This window comes from Octopus sinensis, linkage group LG20 (genome assembly GCF_006345805.1).
Source record: "Octopus sinensis linkage group LG20, ASM634580v1, whole genome shotgun sequence".
In the NCBI taxonomy this organism is placed as follows: domain Eukaryota; kingdom Metazoa; phylum Mollusca; class Cephalopoda; order Octopoda; family Octopodidae; genus Octopus; species Octopus sinensis.
This window is the reverse complement of record NC_043016.1, coordinates 5,585,658-5,593,637: the sequence shown is the minus strand read 5'-3', so window position 1 is coordinate 5,593,637 and position 7,980 is coordinate 5,585,658.

Sequence of the window (7,980 nt, the reverse complement as noted above, 5' to 3'; positions counted from 1 at the left end):
GACGGGTTAATTGCCCTCATTAGAGGTTTAATTCAGTGCGTACTGCAAAAGCACTTCTACAATACTTCTAGCTATTTTTCATTTTCTGAACATGAAATAAGCAAATGACATTTATGTTGGTACTAGCAGAGATGCTCTGTGATGCTCAACTTTTGCATCGAAGTATCATGAAAAGAAGGATATGGGTTGAAGGACTGGTTACTACGTTAAGTATATCAGGCTAAGACGTAGAAGTTTACATAACATGGGTTATTTGAGTGTAATTTGGCAGCTATTTCTGTCATTTTGTGATTTCAAGCAGAGGATCCCTCATTGGATGGGATAGGAAGAGAAGTGGGTATTATTTGTCAGGTGCGAGTTGCATTGAAGATGTCTCTCGTTTGCTAAAACCTTTCTTATCCTTCAACTCACCACTCTCCTCATATCTTCCTTTCGCCTCATTCTTGCAATCTCTACTTTGCCTGCTTCTCATCATTCCATTATTCTTTATCGCACTGTTTCTCCATGATGTTCACATGGTCGTGCGAGCCTTATCAGTTGCAGCCAGTTTTACTTTTCTTAATTTAGAGGGTGTAAAATTCTGTCTCTCGTTCATTTCTCTCTTTTCAACCTAAACGTTAGATTTTTCCACTCCTCACGGCAAGTTTTATTGATTTTACTGCATATTATAAATATTGCCGAAGCATCCAACACCAGCCCTTTTGGAGCCTGTTCGATCACACACACACTCATACACACGTGTATATATAGTGTAAATTAATATATATATATATATATATATATTATAAAAGTAATGCAAACAGGAAAAATAGAACTCAAAATATGAGCATATGCATATTTCTATTCATATTTAGCAGAAGTAATAGAGTGACTCAAGGTCCGAGAATACCGTGCCAAGTGCCAACGCACGAAACTCTCGGAACTTGAGTCACACTGTTACTTCTGTTAATTATTAATAAAAATATGTATTTCATATATATATAGAATATAGAATATGCGTGTGCATGGGTGCGTGCGCACGTGTGCTTGCGCGTGCATGTGTGTGTACATATGTGCGTGCATGTGTGCGTGCATGTGTGTGTGTACTATGTAATGGAGATTAGGTGGCCTACACATCTTAGACAAAGTTATTCTGAGACTCGGTAGATAAGTACTGATTATGTGGACACTCACCTTTCTATGGCAGTCTTCAACCTATAGCACATCCTCTCAAAGAACAGGATCTGATCTTGAGAGTAATTCTAACTTTCCATTCTTGGATTTTAAAAAGGAACATCAATATACACTTTAAAATGGTCTCGATATAAAGCTAAAGATGTACCAGAAGGATTACATTTGTAAATAAAATACAACGGAATAGATGTAAAATTGTTATTAAACTTTGTTACATTTATATATTTATTTTGCAAGATTTTTGATGTGAAATTGTGTGTTGAAACAGATATTGTTGTATTTAGGAAGGGTCATTTTGCCAGTTTAGCCAATAAAACACACGCACTATATATTTGGTCTTACTGATGAGGTCACGGGAGTGTGACGAAAGAACTCTGGCCGAAATAAGATTAAGATTAATGTAAAAAATGAATAACGCTGAAGCAAAGGAGCACCAAATATATAGTGTGTGTGTTTTATTGGCTAAACTGGCAAAATGACCCTTCCTAAATACAACAATATGTTATTAAACTTGTTTTTTTTATTACAAGTTATTAAGAACTACTACTAAAAGTCTTTAAGTAGTATTCAACTGAAATTCCATTTTTGCTCATCTTTTTGATAAAAATTGGCACACTATAACTCACAAGGAAATTTTAGAAAAGGGAAGTTTTGATACCTTGAGGGTACAGTGATATTTTCCGGAGAGGGAGGTACTCTTCCTAATTAAATTTTTTGATTGGGAGGGTAGTATGTCATATAAGAAATTCTTCTTCGCCATGTGGTTTGAAATGTAAAACCTTCAATGTACCCACTCCGTACAGGTATGGGAGTATTTGAAAAGACATTTTAATGGGGGCTATTGAAATTTTTTTATATTGTTGCTAACAATTAGCCTTAAAATTATTATTTGATTTTAAAATTTTATGAATATAAATATATTTTTTAATTTTAACTATAGATGCAATCTTTTAAGTATAAATATGCTTGTCCTGTACTTGTCCAGGTTTAATAACTTAAGAATATCAACCTCCATGCACTCGCATTTTTCATTGTAATCCACTTTTTCTCCAGGCAATGGACAATTAATTAGTGACAATTGATAATTCATAATTTTACTTGATTAAAAATTTTTCATCTTATTCAATACTGTTATAAAAATAGTTTGATGATTGAATTAAAATAAGAATAAGTATTAACTTAAATGAATTGTAAGAGCACTTTAGTTACTCTAGCTCGTGATAAAATTTAGAGAAAAAGAGAAATCTTATTATGATGCAAGGGAGGCAACTGTGTGTATTTTATATAATATAATTATATATATATATATATATATATATGCAACTTTACGCCCCCCTCACTTACTCATGTCTTAAGCTTTGCTTCGTAAATACAAACGATACTTAACCATCCATGATTTTAGCTTGCGTGCGAACTAGATATACATATGTATACATGCATTTGTGTGTATATTTTAGCTTTATATTTATACGTCTGTATATGTATGGGGTTCGCACGCATCTATTCTGTGTATGTTGATATATATGTATACTCCAATATGAATATGTATTGCTGTGTTATATTTTTAATGCATATTTTTAATGCATTTCAATTTCCATGTATTAATTATATTTCCTTCATTAAGGTCAATATGTATTTTATTCAATGTAAGGTTTTTTCCTCGAATTTTATAATTTTTATAATTTTTATAATTTTATATATAATTTTATATATATATATATATATATATATAACTATGTGTGTATGTGCGATTGATCTGTAGATGCGTGTGTGAATATTGGCGTTCCGTGACTAACCAACCGTATAATTTTCTTTTGTGATTTAAATTTCAAACCAATAGCCAATCGAATTAATCTAAATTTTCTTTACCTAGTGATCAGCATTTCTAAACTCATAGTTATTTCGATCTTGAAAGGATGGACTTGGTGCTAACTTAACTGTATCTATTATTATTATTATTATTTTTTTTATTATTATTATTATTATTAATATTAATAGTAATTTTTATTAACTTTCATAGCTTTAGAATTTTATGAACTGAACCATGGTTTTAATTATTATTTTTCATCTCCCTATGTGTTAGTTTTTTTTTAAAAAACTATTAGCCAAATATGTATAATATCGGTACTTATTAATATTAGTATATACACTGATATATATTTTGTTTTATTTTGTTCTGTTTACCTTCCTTTATTGTACCAATAAGTATTATATTATATAAGTGTAGCATTATGATGTATAAGTTTTTATATTTTTTATATTTTACATTTTTATAATTTTATATTTATATGTATATGGTTATATTATATTTTTCACAATTATAACAAATTTAATTTAATTCTCTGAAGAGGCCGTGGGGCATCCTTGTTAATGCCTCATTTATACCTGCCTTTATGGCTTAGAGGTTAAATGAGGTATGACTGCCCTCACTGCCGAAACAGCTGTCAGTTTTGATTTAATTGCATATTATATTTGAAAATTTTTTACTTATATCTCTTTATCTTTTTACTATTACTGTATATCTCATTTTATATAATGCCTTTACTCATATGTAATGGTGTATTAAAGTATTGATTGGGTATCATCGGATAGTTGATGTTTTATTGATTTAAGTATGTTTCTCCATTCTCTAATTTTGTAGTATATATATATATATATATATTTGAGCTCATCTTTGTTTATCACTCAAAAATTGACCGTTATTTCTAAAGGGCCAATCAAACAAGTCCATTTTTTAAAGGTGTAGCGTTTGTAATAGTCTGGATAGAATTGACATATCGGTTCCATTCTAGCAAAACCTGTCCGATGAACGGCAACGGGAAACTCAAAGTAACAGGTTTTGTTGAATTTTCTACTGCTTTAAATAAAGTATATATATATATATATATATATATATATATATATATATATATATATATATATTATATATATAATATATATATATATATATTCATAAAGGACTGGTTTTACAGACTCAGATGGAAGTTTTTTTTATTTTGGCAAAAACAGGAAATACAAGACTCTGAAAATAATTCATATAGTGAAACTCATTCAATGATATTTAAAACGAAGACAACTCCTCTACCGAATAGTTATCTGGAAAAGTTTGAACAAGACTTGTGGAATACTATTAAAAACCTGACATTTAAAACACCCTCCTTGGAACAGTGCACATCAGTGTAAACTTAAGAGCCTTATACATGAACTCAGATCTAATGATGGAAATTTTGTGCACTCAGATAAAACACAAAACACATACAACCTAAGCACTGAAACATCATAATTCACTACACAAAGATATTACAAAAAAAAATATAAGGTTGTAAGCAAAAATACACTTAGATTAATTGATATAGAAGCTAGGAAAATTATGTATGATTATAATATTCGCTATAAAACTTAGCCCTTTGTACCGGTTAGGCTCTGTTACTAGGAAAGTTACTATTCATCTATAAATCCCACTATATTAAACAGCGCCAGTTTATTTGCAAGGAAATATAGAAACATTACAATGAAGGAAATAAATGTAAGCACAGGTCAATTATAGAATTTGACAACTATGGGCCAGAAAGAATACCCCTGATAGTTTTGAAGTAACTATGGGGTACCCGAGCTAACAGACTTAGTGGTAATCTATCTTCTTTCCATGCTACATGATGAATTCCCTGAGATTGGGGGCGGATTATATAGAGACGATGCATCGTAAAAAACTTCTCCAATAGATGCGTGGAACTAATCAAGAAATGACTATATAAACTCTTTAAGAGATTTGGTTTTACCATCACAATTCTATAAACTTCTTAGATGCAAATGTTAATTTAGTAACAGGCATCCATGAGTCTTTTAAAAAGCCTAACTCCAATATTAAGTATATACACTCCCAAAGCAATCAGGCAACATCAATAAAAGCGTTTTAATTTTAAATATCAGCTGTAGAATATTATACCTCACATTGAATGAGGATATAAGAGAAATGTCATAAACAAATATAAAAGTTATAAAATCAAAAATGATATTGGTGACAAAAATATAAAGGAAAATGTGAACAACCATAAAGTTAAATATAAAAATAAAAATAATATCAGAAACAAAAATAGATCAGATATAAACGAACTACAATAGCCCCACTAATCTAGTATGTCTTGAATCATCTAATAACAACAGCAATAACAACAATAGCAGCAGCAGTAACAACAACAACAACAATAGCAGCAGCAACAACAACAACAACAATATTAATAATAATAATATATGGTTGATACTGCCTTTGTGTTATAGATTAAGAGTAATCTAGTAAAATCTATCCTTTCAATTATTAATAAGCATTTTAACAATAAATATCATGAAATTATTAATACTAAAACTATCAAAATAGGGTATAGTTTAACACAGAATCTGGCTACTATTATCTCTGCTATAAATAATAGGAAATTGGACTTATTCAATATATATAGAAAGGATTCTAACAGGAATGTAAATATCTGTAATACTATTACAGAGCAATACATCTACTCATGGACCATTCACCTAATATCCTTGAAGCCAATTTTATACCTAATAACTGTGATTGTAGAATTAAAAGTAACTGCTTACTTAGAAATGCATGGAAGCGTAAAAGCGTACTATATGAATGTACAGTAACGGCACAGGGAATGAAGCATTGTTATATAGGTTCAACACAGAATAAGATTAAGAAACGTTTAACCTCTCAGAAATAGACGTAGATCTGGTTCCACTGGTCTGAGTAAATTTATTTGGGAGCTAAAAGATAAGAATATACAGTATGATTTACAATGGGAAATACTAACCTCCGCCTAAATGAAAAATTCTTTATTCTCATGGTGAGATACTCTTGTATTCTAAATTTTTACTGATATAATTTTAATTATTTATTTATTTTATCGGTTGCAGTTTCATCCATGTCTAACCCATTTGACTACATATTTAACTTTTTTCCCCTTTACTACATTAATCTCCTCTTTAAAATCAACATATTTTTAACCCCGGCTTTATGTATTGATATATATTTGCCCTTACATTTATATTCATATATATCTTAACTTATTCATCCTTTTCCCATAAACTATATTAAATTTAATCTAAATTCTATGATCACCCCAATTTTACCAGGGGTTTATGTGTGTGTGTGTGTGTGTGTGTGCGTGCGTGTGTGTCTATATATGTGTGTTACATGATTTTATGGTCTCCATTCTCTATTTCTTTTTAATGTTAATTAACGTAATTATTTACCTTTAATAAATTCTCAATATTATAAATTTATCAGATATATGTTCTTATTTCCACATAAACTGGTTTTAACTTGGTTTCATTCCATATTTTATTATCTCTTATCCTACTCTGTATTTATAATAATATTTTATTCCACAAAATTTCTCCTTCATATTTCCTACATTATATTATATTATACCTTGCATTTATGCCTGTAATGTATTAATGTATTATTAATATACCCTTTAAATAGCATATTAACTCTTTGCTAGGTTTAAAATTGATATCTGTTTTTATTTTATTGTATTGTATTATTTTATTGTATTTGGCCTTATTTGATTTAATTTACTTATACTTTGATACTTTCATACTTTATAATCTTTGTATAAATGAATGTTATGTCATTTAATATGTTATAATTATTTATGAAAATTAAAGCTTTTGGTAAATCCCATATTACCTCCCCTTAACTGTGTAACACAGTCTTTTTTATGACTAGAGATTACTTTTTATATACATTATATATATGTGTGTGCTTTTATATATATATATATATATACATACATACATACATACGTACATACATACATACATACTTACATACTTACATACATATATATATATATATATATATATATATATATATAGTTAATCCAAACATGAAAACACAACAGCGCGAGGACGTGGAACAAGTATAGTGTTATTGGACGCTCAGGAAAGGAAAAAAGGAGGATTTAACATTTCGAGCAGAGCTCTTCGTCAGAAACATAGGAAAAGGAAAGATCCAAGAAAGGGAAGACGGAGGAAAAAAATCGCCGATACACACCCGGTTACATGAAGTATTTTATTTCCGTTGTATAATTAAGCTTATTTCTCCATTTGTCATATTTCGTATTAATTGTACTAAAATTAGTCTTATTATTTCATATTATTTAGTACTAAAGTGTGCCAAGTTAATTGTATATTGAGATGATTCCTGATTCACTGCTTAAATACATAAATAAATCATTACTTTGATTAGCTCTAATTTAAACAAGATATGCCCTGTTTAAATTTATTCACGCTTAGCTGCCTTTACATATATCTTTCCCTACATCCCAGCTATGTATGAAAGCATTTTACGAAATTCATTGTAATTTATTTTTTATTTTATTTCCTCTTTTATAATGTTTATTTTCTTAATATTACCTTTACCCTCTATAGCATGTCATATGCTTGCTTCAGTGCATATTTACTTCCGGTTTATTTAACGGAATGCGGTATGTCAAAAATTTTTTATTTTTTTAAATTCTTACCTAATAGTTTATTATTATTGTTGTTTTTTTACCTTAAAGGCTTGAAATAAATTCTCTCAAGGGATGAACAGATATAGTTTGTATTTTGATATTTTCTCTTTATTGCTTTGAATTTGCTATTTATTCATTTATTTGATTATAAACATAAGCAATAAGTTATTATTATTATATTTAGAAATTATCTAATCCTTTCCGATTACTTCGGTTAAGACATTTTGCCACAACACCATATCGTCAGCTACAGCCATCACAAATTAGTGACCTGTACGCTCGACATAGATAG